Consider the following 14,476-nt stretch of genomic DNA (forward strand, 5'->3'; position numbering starts at 1 on the left):
AAAGAAAGACCAAAGTGTCAGAAACAAAACTCAGTCAGATTCTAGCCAGTGTCTGGAGGAAAGGGTCACAAAAAGCAAAAGCGGTACCCTCCTGAGATGGACGGTGGGCAGAGCCAGCCAACCCTGTGCAAGGCAGCCCCAACACAGGGACTGCACAGGCAGTGGGAGGGGCAGTACCGCATTAAAGAGACAATCATTGTCCCTCTCTAGCAGGCACTGCAACCACCCAGTAAGGGCTGCGGTATAGCCCGCCTTCCTGGGGGAAACTGGCCTGGTTCACCTAGATCGTTAGGGCTCCAGCCAGTGTGGGCATTCGCGTCTCTGGACCTCAATGCTTTCATTTAATGTGTCTTCATTGCTGCTCTAACACTCCCTCCTCTGAAGGTCCTCCCCAAATCATTTAGGAACCAGATCATGGATCAGAGTCCCCACACAAGTTTGGTGTGTCTAACCTCTGGCCAGAAGGAGGCTGCCAAAGGGTCCCAAGGGCATCTCTGGCTTTTGGCCAAGAAAGAAAGAAACAGAGAGAGGGAGGGAGGGAGGGAAGGAGGGAGGACGGGAGGGAAGGGAGGAGAGGGGAGGAGAGGGGACGGGAGGGGAGGGAAGGGGAGGGAGAGAGGGGAGAGGAGAGTGGAAGAGGGGAGGGGAGAGGAGAGGAGAGGAGAGGGGGAGAGGAGAGGAGAAAACAAGGAAAGGAAGGGAATAGAAACTGGTTTCTTTTGGGTCTTTTTCACCCTGCACTGCCTAGCCTGTTTCTAGTTCTTGTCTTTACAACAACGCAGAGAAAGGAAGAAGGCCCGGAGCCAAGGAGTTGGCCCGCTAGTGAGCTGTCAGTCGCCCATCATACAAAGGAGTGAAAGGCAAATAACTTAATCCTGGAAACAATCTGCTCTGCGTTCTGAAAATAAAGCGGAGATTAGGAGAACAGGGACTGAGTAACGCAGGCAGAGGTGGGAACACCACTAATCCGTCTAAACCACGCACTGCAGGAGGTCTATAGGAAGCGGTACTTTCTTACGGCTGAAAGAAACGGAGGGGGAAAAGATGGACACAGGACACCTCTGCTGGATGACACAGTAAATCAATTTGTCTCCAGATAATTGTTTCTGAATGCAGTGATGGTATGGGCATTAGTCACCCCACAGCGGCCCCGCGTGAAGGAGAAGTAATGAGGTAGCTGCTCCACCCTCAACCGCAGGGTGGGAAAATTCTGGTGAAAGCCACGTAATGGTCTCGGAACGGCTCTTCCGTGAAAGAGAGACGGCACAGTGAAACTGAGGCTGGAGAGGCTCCAAACATGTGCTTCCTGTTGTGTCTCGTTGCTGCTCTGAGAGGAAGCGCTGGGATAAACAGGGCAGATGCCACATCTGGCAAGGAAGGTCCCAGATGTGGGATTTCACTGGCACTAAGTCAGAACTGCTGGTCTCAGTCCAGCAGGGACTGGCAGGGCTTCTATCATGGGAGGCATGGAGCCATTGCGTTGCCTGGCCTGGCCTGCTGTTAATAGAAGACAAATGCTCCCGGGCCTGGATACTTCCCAGAGTGCTTGACCTGGGAGCAAAGGCCAGGGATGGATAGTAAGACACTGACCCTGCTTATAATCCAGATGTGTGGGTAAGCCACACTCGGGAAGCAAGGAGAATGAAATCCAGAAAAAGTTCTGTGCTGATCACACAGGGATCAAGCCCGAGTGCTTGTGACCCACAGGCTGTGCTGGCATTTAGTCTAGGCTCCACCCCACGGTTGCCTGGCAACAGCCCGGAGTGCCGACCCACTATAAAAGGGGCTGCTTGCCCCCTCCTCTCCCTCTTGCCTTCCTTGTCTTGCTTCTCCCCCCCACCCCCACCACCACGTGCTCATGGCTGGTCTCTCTCTGTCTCTCTGTCGGTCTGTCTGTCTCTGTCTCTGTCTCTGTCTCTCCCTCTGCCTCTCTCTCAACTCCCATCCCCATGCCATGAGTAAGCTCTATACTATATCATCATGTGACTGGTACCTCAGAAGGGGAAGAGATGTCTCAGTGTGGTCCTGCAGAGGCGCCCCCTTCCCCCATATGTGACCACCTCCACCAAACATATTCCTTTTCCCTTTCTTTTTATAAAGCACGGCAGTCTGAGCCCGTGTGATGGCACACACCTTTAATCCCAGCACTTGGGAGGCAGAGGCAGGCAGATCTCTGTGAGGCTGAGGCCGGCCTGGTATATTCCAGGATAGCCGGAGCTACACAGTGAGACCCTGTCTCAAAACAAAACCAAAAGGACCACTGGCCACGTCATGATACAGGCCTGTGATTGCAACATTTGAGAGGCAAGATTACATGTTCTAGGCCAGCCTGGTCTACCTAGGAGACCCTGCTCAGAAGAACAAAAACCAAATAAACAACAGCAAATTCGGAATGGACAAGAACTAATATTCTCTTTTCCTAAGTTCAAATTTCTTAAGATTTGAGAAGTATGGCTTTTAGCCATATTTATTTTGTCGGTGTCACCTCAGATTCCAGGCTGAGACAGGGCCTGTAGACCAGAGTTGGGTGTAAGTTTATCTGAGTTGCTTGCAGGAGCACCGAGTCCCTCTCCTCATGAATGGTCTCCCTTACATAATTACTCCTAGCAGGGGTGGGGGGCAGTGGGACTGGTGATTAGACCTCAGGGGGAGGTCTCCTCTTCCCTGTCTTCTTTCAAGAAGAGATCAACAATCACACAACAGATAAACATAGCCTAGCTGTTTATCTGTTTTGTTGCTAAGACAACAGGCTGTGCCAGGACTCCCACAGGTCCCCACAGCTGCTCTGCTTCATGATGTCGAGCCTAGAAGGAATGGCTGTTCTGTGGAAGCACGGGGTCTCTGAAGTTAAAGGGGTTTTGCAGTTCAGCCAGCGAAACCTGACCGGAAGCCCGAAACTATCAGCCTGCAGGGCAGAGGCAGGCGTGTGCTCCTAGCTGGCTTTGCTAAAGCGGCTCATCCATCCATCTATCCATCCATCCATCCATCCATCCATCCATCCATCCATCCACTCATGCAACTAATCGTGACTGAGTGTCTACTTGCCGCCCACGTCTTGGAGACAGGAGCGGGCGGACCTGAAGCGGGTACCTGCCTTGAAGAGCTTACATCCCAATACAGAGCTTAAGAGGGTTAGGACGTGTGGGATCTTGAGAGTCAGGCAGTGCTGGATCTTAGCTAGACACTGGTTAGCAAGCAGACAGTTAGTTCTCCCGCAGTCTGGAGCCCGGGGAAGATATCTCAGCCAGAGTGAAGACTACAGAGTTCAGAGAAACTCAGCACCACCATGGGCCGGTAATGCCACAAGAAGTGGGGCAGGCTTGTGTGGCCCGTGTCACATCAGGGAGCCATTTTCCTCTGCCAGATCAGGGTCCCTACCTCTTATTCGTGGGTTTACTCTCCTCCTCAGCCTCCTCCTCCTCCTCACTTTCTTCATTCCCGGCTTCCTTCTTTCTCTTTCCCATCAGCCCCCATCACTTCCTTTGATAACTTTTCCCACCTCTTTTATGGTAGTCTCACCCCAACGGTCTCCCAGTAGAGACTCAGAAAACAGAAAGACAATAGTTGACTCTGAGTAAACGTTGAGCGGATAGAAAGGGGTTTCTCAGGAGACAACGTTTGATAGAGAGTCTCCTCTGTATTCTCTCAAACTGGATAAAGGCTTCCAGCCCCACACCGGCTGCCTGGGCTTGCCAATGTGTGAGACACAACTGTTGTCTCAAAGGCAACCTTGGGAAAGGCTGATCTTCCTTTCCCAAGGGTGTACTGACAACATCTGCTGTTCCCTAGGCAGAGAGCACCTGGAGAGCAACCCATCTACAGAACTCTGGAGATGCATCAGAACTCTGTGTTTTTAAAAATATATCTCAGCAGCAGGTTTCCGGCTTCTGCCCACTGTAAGGGCAACTCAGATGGGTTTGTTAGTGTATCACTAAAGAAACACTTTAGTGACTGTACTGAACGATGGAACAATGTGTCCTCACGCTGTTCTCAAATACACCCAGAAAACACAAACATGCTTGAGAAAGATCAGTGATCTTAACACTGAGAGGTGGTCACAGCAAATGGGTCTTTGCTGCCTAACAACCAAGTTCTTCCGTTCTCAGCAACAAATGCTATGATCTTTCAGAGGCCCTCGGGCCTGTGGCAGTTCTGAGGCTCAGCTGGGCTCAGCTGGGCTGGGGTCCGGGCTGTGGGTCAGGTTAGACAGTGCAGCATGCTTTCTCTCTTTCCTCAGACTGGAAGCTCCTGAGAGATAGTTTTTTTCTCATGGAAGATCACAGGAATGTAAAAGGGTGAGCAGAAAACCGGATGTCTCTTCATGGGTTCCCTTGGAATAAGTGTACTGTGAATTCCAGCACATTCCACGGGCCCAAGCGAGTCATCTGACCCCACTCAGTGCTGCCTGAGAAAGGAGAAATGCATTCCCCAGCCCACTCTGTTGAACCACCAGTTCCCACAGCAGCAAAGAATAGAGAACAGTCATCTAATCTCCCACAGGTGCACTGCTGTGGTCCAGTACATCCGTCCAGTCTTTGTTATGTGGATTGTACATTGCTACATCATGACCTAAGAGTGAGCTTCTACTAGGTGTGATTCACACCTGTGATCCCATCCCTGAAGAGGAGGAAGCGAGGGGACCAGGGGTTCAAGACCAGCCTCACCTACGGTGACCCTGTCAACACAATAGCAACAAGGCTTTGCCTTTTTAAAAAATAGAATCAGACCTATTGTATTTTTCTATTTTTAACCTTAAGTGTGTATGTATGTATGTGTGTGTGTGAGTGTGCAGATATATACATGTGTGTAGTATAGTATACATGTAAAGATCAGAAGACACTTTGGGGGTGTTTGTTCTCTCTTCTACCAGTGAGCTTTGAGGATTGAACTCATGTCCCAGAGCTGCCACCATCTCCTTGGTCTGACCTTCTCCAATCTTTCTCTTCCTTTCTCATTCAGAATCTTCCCTTCATTCCCACCTACCTTCTTCCTCTATTCCCTCTGCTCCTTCCTCTCTTTTCTCGAGGTTCCCTTTTCCACCCTCCTGAGTTTTCTATCCACTCTTTCCCTGCTGTATCCTATAAGGAATAAGAAAAACAGATAAGGAGAGAAGCAAATCATGTTTAACATTCATTCTCAGAAACTCAATAGAATAAAAAAAAATATGCTGCAGAAGTAAAAGCTCCACAGTACCAGGTATATAACAAAGAGCTAGAAGTGTCAGTTCTTGAGGTGTGCCACGTTGGCCTTAAGTGGATAAGGACTTTACTAGCACTAGAGTTCTTGATGCTGTCTGAGTCCATACATGGGTTAACATTGTTTAAGTTCATACATAATTAACACAGTTCTAAGTAACAGAGCCTAGACCAAGCAAATCAGAGTAATTAAAAGATAGATAAAAGATTGAGAGGCAATGCTGACTTCATAGATGAGATATTTAACTCCTTGTGGTAGCTATTCTAAGAGACAGGAAGACCTAAAAAATATGCAATATAAAATGGGAGTCTATGGGGGCTGGAGAGATGGCTCAATGGTTAAGAGTAGTGATTGCTCTTCCGAAGGTCCTGAGTTCAAATCCCAGCCACCACATGGTGGCTCACACCCATCCGTAATGAGATCTGACACCCTCTTCTGGAATATCTGAAGACAGCTACAGTGTACTTAGATATAATAATAAATAAATCTTAAAAAATGGGAGTCTATGAATAAAATCATCCTCACAAACACCCGTTTTGCAAATGGATTAGTTCTAAGTTAGTTTTACAAAATGAAAGCAGTTTGTCACCAGCCCATGACTCTCTTCTGGAAGTTGTTATATATGGGTGATGTTCAAAGACATCATCAGAGAAGATCAAAGAGACTAATACATGGAGACTGATATTATAAATATATTGGTGTCTGCTAAGTCAGTAATTTGACAATCAATGTCTTCATCTATCAAGTAAAGAACTCCTTAATTTATTGAACATATAAAACAGTATGTCCACCTACACAGAAAACAAATAGGACACAGTCATGAATCTGGTTCAGGTATCGGTCGCTCACTATGTGATACTCCATGGCAGGTTGAACATAGACAATGGACATCATGAATATGACCTCTGACCTGGAGACCCTCACTGTGACAAGGGAGACAAGACAGCCAGGCAATTATGAAGTACTTAGATCCACACTGAGGAAGAAAGAGGCTGAGTGTAGTCAAGAAAAGGGATACCTAATAACTCTGGCATCTTTGAATCTGAAATTCTCCTCTACAGGGACATGTTTAGAAAGCTTGGACAGTCAGTCCAAGCTGACTGTCAAATATTTAGAAGGTGGGGCCTGGCTGGCAGAAGTCAAACAATAGGAGAGGGATTTGCAGGTTGTACCTGGCCCTTGTTCTAGTCTCAGTGTCTGTTTCCTGGTCTGTAATGATGTGAACCGCCTCAGACACACACCTCTATCACCATGAATGGCCATGTCTTCCTTGCCATAAAGGATTTCTGAAAACCTCTGACACCATAACCAAATAAATATTTCCTTTCATGAGCAGTTTCCACCAGGCATTCTCTTAAGTGACACAAAAGTAACCACACCTCCATTTTACCCCCTAACACTAGACAGGAGAGAAACAAGACGGAGGGGAAAGAGATCCCCAAATCTAATTTCTTTCCTTTTGTTTCTTCCTAGACCACAGCAAACCTCAACCAACCTCCCTAAACAACCAACAACCACCCAGCTCATCTCTCAGGACCCCTTACACTTTGAAAAGTTCCCAGATATCCAAACATTGCACAGCCACAAAAACTATCTGCAGCTGGCAAAACCATGCCTCTGGCTGGAGTACCAGACAAACACAGTCAGCTGATGTGAACATTCTGGAAACAGCCCCACATCCCTATACCTGGGATTAGAAGAAAAGCACATTCTTATAATATTTGTGTGTTTTTTAAAGAGAAATCAAAACTCCAGAATTCTCAAAAATGTCACTATATAGACCCTCTACTGGGTTATCTTTCCCCATTTTATTTCATTTTATAGACTAGAAGGTTGATGGTAGACTCACCCATGTGGATCTTTATTCTGATGTGATTTATTAGGTGTGAGGAAGGCTGTGGAGTATGCCTATCTAATAAGCCCCGGTATGGAACAAGGTAATATAGAGTGTAATAGAGAGTCCTGGTCATTTCTGCACTGGTAACAGTGCCAGGTTTCCCACCCACCTTCAGTCTGACTCAAATGTCTCCATCAGACATTTTATCATCTCTTAGTGGTCCAGACCCAAGATCTCTTGCAGCTCTAAAATTCCAATTCTGGTGGGAGGGTCATTTGAGAATTGTAAATAAAATGGTTGTAGTAAGAAGTAATAGGAAGAAAGTCTAGTGTTGGAGCTTCCGCTGCATCTGGAAAGTGTATTGTCTCAGTTTGCTGTCTGTTGCTGTGATTAGACAATGTGACCAAAAGCATCATGGGGAGATGAGGGCTTGTTACACTTCCACTTCCACACCACAGCACAATCCATCATCCAAGGAAGTCAGGGCAGGAACTCAAGGCAGAAATGGACGTAGATACCACAGAGGGCTGCTGCTTAGGCCTTACTCTTTATGGATTGCCCAACCCCCAGAAGCACCCGCCCAGGAAAGGCCCTGCCCACTGAGGACCCAGATCCTCCCTCATCAATCATTAATCAAGAAAATGGCCGTGGTGGCGCATGCCTGTAATCCCAGCACTCTGGGAGGCAGAGGCAGGCAGATTTCTGAGTTCGAGGCCAGCTTGGTCTACAGAGTGAGTTCCAGGACAGCCAGGGCTACACAGAGAAACCCTGTCTAGAAAAATACAAAAATCCAACCCCCCCCCCACAATGGTCCACAGACTTGCTTACAGCAATCAGATGGTGGCATTTTCTCAACCGAGGCTGCCTCTTCCTAGCTGGCCCTAGGTTATGCTAACTTGACAAAAAAAACCCAATCAGCACAAATATACACAGCCCTCTGGGAACTTTCTTAAGACTATAATTATAAAAGTTCCACATGACACTCATGAGTCCCCGGCCTGGCCTGGAAATGTTGAAAGGAACATGGCAATCCTTCCTCCAAGACCTGCTCTGGAGCTGGGACAAATAACAGAGGACTTCCCTCTAAAATAATAGTCATCAGGCATAAGGAGGCCCTGGTGGTGCTAAGTGCTCATTTAATGTTCACAACAGCCCTCATTGGAATAGCTATTACCACCCTTCACGCTCTGCCACTAATTACCCAGGGAAATCCAGCTGGAGAGAGAATCAGCACTAATGGCAGAGGTCAAGGCTCTGTGTAGGCACCTGCTCCAGAGAACACCACTTCCAGGTCCCTCCTTTCTTCCACTGTCTAGGAAAGAAATTGGGACTTCTGCAATAAAGGGTTCTTCTAGCTGGGCAATGGTGGCACACGCCTGTAATCCCCAGAACTCTGGAAGGCAGAGGCAGGCGGATTTCTGAGTTCGAGGCCAGCCTGGTCTATAGAGTGAGCTCCAGGACAGCCAGGGCTATACAGAGAAACCTTGTCTCAAAAAAACCAAACCAAATCAATCAATCAATCAATCAATAAATAAATAAATAAAATAAAAACAAAGGGTTCTGATCCAGTCTACACAGCACACTTTCTTACACCTGCCAGCCCTGCTGCCTACAGACACAGGATCATGTATCAAACAAATATCTGTCACTCCCTCCTAATTTTTCTCTGAGAAAAGGCTCAAAATACCTGCCAAATAATAAAATAATAAACAAACGATATAGCCAATGATACCCATGAATTAATACTGGCATGTCTGGGACACCTCCATTCCTCCCTAGGTCTGCTAGCCTGCCGTGACCCATACCTTCCAGTTGACCTGTGCCATAATTTAGGAGATGATGCACAGATCCAACAGATCTAGGCAACACAACACACTTCATAAGGTGGGCGGGCACACTGTCAGAGGCATGACCTGAGATGGTGATTCCAGTGGCACTGTGATTTACTGACATGCTCTGTGCCTGAGGTGTGCTGTCTCCATTATCCTTCCTGAAACCCTCAGAGGGAGACTATCTTCAGTCTCGCGGCCTATGTGAGAAGGAAAATGTTCAAAGCCAGAAAGAAGGTCACTGGGCCAAGGTCGGGTCACTGGTAAGTGAGAAGCCAGGGTGTGAACCTGGCAGTTAGCTTAGCCTCACATAACCATATCCAGTACCTTCCTGCTTCCATCAGGACCCCTTCCTCCAGGCCGTGCCTCCAAACGTGAGGAAAGACGTACAGCTCTTGAAGTTATGAAGAGAGGTCTGTCTTGTAAAGAAGATGGTGAGGGCTGGAGAGATGGCTCAGTGGTTAAGAGCACTGACTGCTCTTCCAGAGGTCCTGAGTTCAAATTCCAGCAATCACATGGTGACTTACAACCATCTATATGAGATCTGACGCCCTCTGCTGGTGTGTCTGAAGACAACTACAGTGTACTTACATAAAATAAATAAATCGTAAAAAAGAAGAAGATGGTGTCTGGTGGACTATGAATTGTGAATTAACACCAACTCATCTCTGTCAACCTCTGGGGACAGTATCAGGACACTGTAAGTTGACAATAAATGTTTATTGTGCTGGAATATTTTGCTTATCTGCGTGTGTATACTGTAGTGTGTGTATGTGAGTGTGTGCTATGTGTATGATGTATGTGTGGCATGTACATGACATGTGTGACTGCACACGTGTGTATGTGTACATGTGTGCATGTGTGCCTGTGTCTGAGTGTGTGTGTGTGTGTGTGTGTGTGTGTGTGTAAATGAAGAGTATTAATTTAGCTGGGTCTCTCTGAGTGGATCATATAGAAGGTGTGACATGAGAAAAGCTTTTCTAAGAACAAGCTTCAGCGAGCCTCTGGGAAATATGAAAAGCCCAGCCTGTTGACAATAGAGCATCCAGTCAGTCAGTCAGCAAATGTGTTTTGAGCACCTGCTGTGTGGGAGGTGTTGTTGGAGGCCGAGGACACACAGATGAGCAAGGCACTGCCTTCAAGTGTCTCCTAGTCCTGATGCGAGCCCGAGTGAGGTAGGAGCAGGGACACAGGTGTGTGCCACGCCAGCTCATCGGTGACCTAAGAAGGGTGCAGAGCTGGAAGTGTTGGCAAGTGTCCTCTCAAGAGGATGAGGCAGGAGGATTGAGAGCTGGAGATCAGCTTAACTGCACAGCAAGACCTGAGGAGAGGTGGCTGGGGAGCTAAAGAGCGCTTGTGGATGCTCTTGCAGAGGACCCTGACTTAGTTCCCAGCACATGTGTATCAGGCGGTTCACCGCCATCTGTAATTCCAGTTCCAGAGGATCTGACACCTCTGTGGGGACCTGTGTACATGGGATGCACATGCAGGCACATAAGTAAAACTAATAACTAACTAAATAAGAAGGAAGAAGAAGCCAGTCAGGAAGCCACTGTACTAGCCTGGGTAAGAGTGAATAGTGCTTTGGACCAAGGTGGGAGCAAGAAGAAATTGCTAGAAGACTAATTTCTGGGCCATGCGTGAGAGAAAGCCAATGGTGAAAGGCAATTTGAGTTCCCAGGTTCTTAGCTAACTCTACCTGGAAAAACAGAGAGAACGTCTTACCTTTCCCTGGGGAAAAGATCAGAGCTGAGGACAATTGTTATCGAAGTTGGGGGAAGTAACTCCCTTTATGAATTGGAGGCAGCCTCTTTGGCAAGCTGAGGTGAGGGCTGTGCCTTGAGGCGTCGCAGTGCCCTGTAAAGGAGCCAGTGAGAGCCGCTGAGGAGGAATCCGGCTACGGACGGACAGACAGATGGACAGGACCAGAAGCTGGTGGAGACCTTGACGGAGCCTGTTTAGGCAGACCAGTGGGCATGGAGACTGCTTAGGTGGAGCAGTGGGCAGGCAGTCAAATGAGAAAAGGAATAGCCGGGCGGTAGTGGCCCACGCCTGTAATCCCAGCACTTGGGAGGCAGAGGCAGGTGGATTTCTGAGTTGGAGGCCAGCCTGGTCTACAGAGTGAGTTCCAGGACAGCCAGGGCTACACAGAGAAACCCTGTCTCGTAAAAACCAAAAGGCGAGAGAGAGAGAGAGAGAGAGAGAGAGAGAGAGAGAGAGAGAGAGAGAGGAGAGACAGAGAGAGAGAGAGAGAGAGAGAGAGAGAGAGAGAGAGAGAGAGAGAGAGAGAGAGAGAGAGAGAGAGAGAGAAGAGACGACAAGAGCAGACAGCCCCATGTGAAGTAAAGAGATGGAACTGGCAGCTGAGTGTGCTGAAAGCTGAGGCAGGAGGATTCTGGAAGAGAGAGGGATGCAGAGGGAAGGCAATCTTAACATCACGTCTTAGGAGCAGGCAAGGGAGTTGAGCCTGCGGAGGGAAAGATAGCCAAATACCAGAGAGGAAGGAAGCTTACAAAATGCTGCCCTTGAGGGGTCACGGGACTGGTATAGATGTGACCTGGCTAGTCCACATGTAACCCAACTAGTCCACATGTGACCCGGCTTGTCCACGTGTGACCGGCTAGTCCACGTGTGACCTGGCTAGTCCACGTGTGACCTGGCTAGTCCACGTGTGACCTGGCTAGTCCACATGTGGCCTGGCTCATCTATGTGTGACCCGGCTAGTCCACGTGTGGCCCGGCTCGTCCACGTGTGACCGACTAGTCCACATGTGACCTGGCTAGTACACGTGTGACCTGGCTAGTACACGTGTGGCCTGGCTCATCCACGTGTGACTGGCTAGTTCACATGTGACCTGGCTAGTCCAAGTGTGACATGGCTCATCTACGTGTGACCCGGCTCGTCCATGTTTGACCCAGCTAGGCTAGATGAGGTAGGAGGATGGGATGAACGCTGCTGGACAGGCGGACCTTCCCTTCTGGCTGCTTTTTGTCTTGCTTCAATTGAATGTGGTCCTAGTGGCTTTCTTCTATATATAAGTGCAAATTGCTGTTGTTTGCTTTTTTATTTTTCCTTTTTTCCTTTAATATCTGTGGAATAGGAGGAAATCCTAAAAATCAGTGGAGTGTTGTTAGTATTCTCCACCAGGGCTAAGTACTGTGGAGAAAACTTCCCATGTCAGACTACCCCAGTCTGTGAGTAATAGGGACATCACCAGTGTAAAACATGGGGTCTGCTCACCCTGTTAGAGGGGCAGGGGAAGGGGTGTCAACATGTCCAGTAAAATGCCCTGGGCCAGAAGGGGCACTGTGAAGAGAGACATCTAGCCCGGCCTGTGCTGGACCAGGTGTGGGAGAGGATGGGAGGGAGGCTGACCCAGTGACACAAACTGCTGCATAACTTTTCCTTCAACACAGGTCTTCTCCCAGGCACGTGAGACAGCAGATCAAAGCCACACTTGGCTCACACCTGAGGTGGGTCCGAAGGCCACCGTGTCACAGAACAGCTTCCACGGGGATGGCTCTGTGCACTGTCTATTCCGATGCTGACTTCTGTGCCCAGAGATCTGGCTGCAGTCCAGACACTGGCACTGGCAAGCATGTCCTGTTTCAATGTTGTGTAGAAATTGTTCTCCAGTCACCTCTCTGTCACTTGACTCTCAGTGAGGGGTCCCATAGGGAGAGAGTCTGGAGGAGAGTTGCCTGGAGGGGGCAGGAGCAGCCAGGGGGAGACTAAGATGGTGGGTGAGGGGGCACTTGGCTGGGAAAGGGCCAGCATAGTCGGGTTAGAATAGATTAGCATCTGCCCAGATGTAGTGCTTGAAGCTTATTAATAAATATAAAGGTCAGCCGGGCGGTGGTGGTGCACACCTTTAATCCCAGCACTTGGGAGGCAGAGGCAGGTGGATTTCTGAGTTGGAGGCCGGCCTGGCCTACAGAGTGAGTTCCAGGACAGCCAGGGCTACACAGAGAAACCCTGTCTCAAAAAACAAACAAACAAACAAACAAACAAACAAACAAACAAATGTCTCTGTGTCATTATTCGGGAATGGGATAGAATAGGCATAGAAAGCTCTAAATAATACTTTTACACGCTTCTTTGGCCCTTGTACAGTCTGGCTTCACCTTTTTCTCTTCTGTGGGGAGATGGGGCCTCTTTCTCTGTTTCTGCAGCCCGAGTGTAGGGTCGACTTGGGAGGTTCCTTCTGTTTACTCCAATGAAAAACAGTGGAGGGCTGGAGCTGTATCTCATTGGTGGAGTGCTTCCCGCCACTCAGGAAGCCCAAGCTCAGTCCCCAAGCCTCTGTAAACCAGATGTGCTGGGGTACCCTGAAATCCCAGCACCCAGTATGTAGAAGCCCAAGGCCAACCTCAGCTGCATAGCAAGTCAGAGGCCAGCCTGGGCTAAATGAGACCCTGTCTCAAAAGCAAACCAAAAGTAGTACTGGTCCACCATTAAGGATAAATGCAGTCAGAGCCCTTTTTTCTGGGGTTTATACAGATTCTCAAACATCCATTAATAAAGTAACTCTAGTTCTTACATTTTTTGTTTGGTTTTGGACCGAAGGACAAGGGTCCAAGGGTGCATAGTTTACATGTCAAACTGTAAACCTGGCATCCATGTTTTCCCAGCATCCCCCAGTCCCTACCTGGTATATCCTGCTCCAACCCTGACCTTTCCAGCCCAGAGGCTGGCTGCCCTTTCTCCCAGGCTCTTCCCTATATAATCCAGACAAGACATTTTGCTCTTGCTCCTTCTCTCTCCCTCTCCCTGTCCCCCCTCATCTCTCTCTACTAGAGTGCCTTTTCTCTTTTTATCTCCCCCACACACACACCATCCTCTAGCCTTGGTCCTTGGGCCAGTGAACTCTAAACTCAACAAGCATCTTCCCAATCAGCCTGCATTTAATATAACCTAATCTGGTTTGAATTGGTTCATTTCACTGAGAGAGAAATAACCCATCAGCTTTCATTTGGATGAAATTCTGTGCCAAACTCTATCCTAAGCGCTCTACAAGTATTAGCTCTTGTCATCTGAGCAATAATCTCAGAACTAAGTTCATTGAGAGACGCGTAGCTAGGGTCCTTTGCAGGCAGACAGGCAGGGAGAGGCACCTCCATGGGGAAGGTAATAAAGGTGAGGAAGTTCCAAGATGGCTGTCTTCTTCCTTAACCCCTGGTCTGAGACAAAAGGCTGGTAGCTTAAAATAAAGGCCTGTAGGTTTTTGTCTCCTACCAGCTGCCTAACCAAATTCAAGGCCAGATGCCAACAGGCTACCCACCATGTGGGCCAATCAAGCATCCTATCTTTCTTCAAACTGATCATCTCAGAGTTAGGGGAGAAAAACTCTTCAGAGAGCTTCCCCTCCCCCTCCCCAGGCCTTGAGAAGAAACTGGGTATACGGGCTTTCGAAGTCCCCACTCTCCTTCTCTGTGTGCCAGCCAGAATATGCACCTTTCTTTAGCTGCTGATTCTTTCTGAGGTGTTTGAAATCTCTGGGGCACTTGTGGTTTTTGTTTTTGTTTTTTCCTGCCTTTTAGATTCTTAATTGGCAGAGAAAACGAACCCCATTAAGACCCTTAGACTCTGCCACTCTGGTGACGATCTTTATCTG

This window comes from Apodemus sylvaticus, chromosome 16 (assembly GCF_947179515.1).
Source record: "Apodemus sylvaticus chromosome 16, mApoSyl1.1, whole genome shotgun sequence".
In the NCBI taxonomy this organism is placed as follows: domain Eukaryota; kingdom Metazoa; phylum Chordata; class Mammalia; order Rodentia; family Muridae; genus Apodemus; species Apodemus sylvaticus.